Source organism: Morone saxatilis, unplaced genomic scaffold (genome assembly GCF_004916995.1).
Source record: "Morone saxatilis isolate NCDOM2014 unplaced genomic scaffold, NCSU_SB_2.0 Contig12, whole genome shotgun sequence".
Classification (NCBI taxonomy): Eukaryota; Metazoa; Chordata; class Actinopteri; family Moronidae; genus Morone; species Morone saxatilis.
Genome location: NW_023339674.1, coordinates 48,567 through 50,781, shown reverse-complemented (window position 1 = coordinate 50,781; position 2,215 = coordinate 48,567). Strand labels below are relative to the sequence as shown.

Genomic DNA, 2,215 nt, shown 5'->3' with positions numbered 1-2,215 from the left:
AAACACTAAACATGAACATGACTAAAATGAACACACTTGACGAGACACAACTCCTCCTCATTTCACCGCAGTTATCTGTTGAAAACTGTGAGTACGCTGCTCTGAAGTGTTCACATTCTCTCTGCACTTTCCTCTTTTATAAATGTTCTTTTATGTGTGGGAAAAGACGTACGCAGGGTTTCTGTGCGTACACATAATTTATACATCTGGCCCCAGGTCTCACAGGATCAACTTTAGATTTTAAAAAACTTGTCTTATCGATAGAACATGTGTGAGACTGAGCTGTGTTGGTGAAGAGTAGGAAGGCTGTTATCTGGGGACTGGCGGGGTTTACTCTGCACTGGTTCAGGGTTCAGAGTAATGAGAACACATTACAGCAGGACAAACTGCTTGTTAATATTTAAAGACAGCGAAGCAGCCGGAGGCTCTGCTGTCAGCTCACATTATTACAGAAAAATAACAGTTTGTGTTAGCGGCTCACAGTAACGATGCAGGAGGAAGCAGACTGTTTAACATCGGAGTCACTGAAAGCTTCTTTACTTCCAAAACGGATTGAAGTATGTTCATTTAAATACAATTATTTCATTCAACTGAACTTTTATAGTTTGCTTTTTCAGACCCACTGACTGAGTTTCTATTCTAGTTTAAATAAAACAGACATAAGGTGGACTTCCGTTGTCATTAATATACGTGGAGTCTGTAAAAGTTCTGAGAATAAAGCCAACCTAGAATCTAACTGAAAAGACAATTTTATCATCATCTATCAACAAAAATTAGAAAGAAAAATATATTTGTTCACCTTATTTCCACAAACAAAAATTACACTAAAACAATAAAACAGAAACATTTTAAAACAAACATAAGTTTAAAATTTTCATCAACAAATATTAAACAAATATTAAACAAATAATAACAAATAATAACAAATGATGAAGCAAACTGTTAGAAAATTCAAAACAGTTTTACACAGGAGGGTTAAGGTTAGATAGTTTTACACAGGAGGTTTAACATTGTTCTGAAACAGATCCTGTAGTTTTATGATGATTGAAAAACAATTTCTGATTTATAGTCTGATTTATAGCAGGTCCAGTGTTTGCATTAGTAGCACCCCCCTAGTGGTGTATTTGAATGATCATGTGAGTTTTGTGATGATCGGTCCAACGGTTATTGACTTATGTCTGTTTACGTGCTAAGCCACACCCCCTCTGAAGCTCATTTGTTGATATCTTGTAAACAGAATAAGATATCAACAAGCATTATCCAATTGTTGATCAACTTTGTCCAATGATGATCCACAGAAGATCTGATAGGGGTTGGACCGACGGTTCAGGAGAAGACGGCAAAAATGTGTTTTTCAATAAATTTGAAATGGTGGACTTAAGTGGTCCAAGAGGGTTTTCACAGACTCCTAATTGGTCAAACAGTTTCCAATAATATCTCCTGTCTACACTAAGTGATTTGTTGAATAAGAAGCCTTTTACATTCAGTAATGCTATCTGATGATTTATGAACTAAAGTTATCTACTGTCCACTGAGAACACCTGAGTTTGATTCAGTTATAGTCTTATGATGAAAATGTAGAGATTTTGGTTTCAAGGAAACAGACTGATGAACATTGGCAGCGCCAGGGAGTGGCCTGGATGCTATCACTACCCCTAGGATTGGCGTAGCACTCTCATGTATCTGTGGCTGTGATACAGAGCGATACAGAGTGATACAGAGCAATACAGAGTGATACAGGGCGATACAGAGCAATACAGGGCGATACAGAGTGATACAGAGCAATACAGAGTGATATGGTGATACAGGGTTATACAGAGTAATACAGCACGATACAGAGCGATACAGAGCGATACAGGGCAATACAGAGTGATACAGTGATACAGAGTGATACAGCCTGATACAGAGTGATACAGAGTGATACAGGGCAATACTAATGCTGACATGCAAACAGTAAGCGTACTAACTCATTTCCAGTTTACTTCCTGCTCTGTGTACACTGTTTGGTGCTGTAGCTCTGTCAGTGAATGCTAAATATAAATTTGATTTACTCGTTACAGCGGTTATTTACCCGCTTAACATTTAAACGTAGACTAGTTCTACCTTAACACTCGTAGCTAACTTACTTCTTTCTTTTAGCGACTTTTCGCTATTTTCAAAGTTTTCACACACGCTAGTTACATTAAGCACTAGCAGTTAGCTATGGCTTCTCCCT

The 2,215-nt window shown here is 37.6% G+C and overlaps 1 protein-coding gene across 1 annotated transcript in view; it reads right to left on the bottom strand.

Moving 5' to 3' along the window:
* LOC118321929 (glutamate receptor ionotropic, NMDA 3A-like) overlaps positions 1-2,215 on the bottom strand; it is a 31,071-nt gene that overhangs the window by 15,715 nt on the left and 13,141 nt on the right. The window lies entirely within an intron of this gene.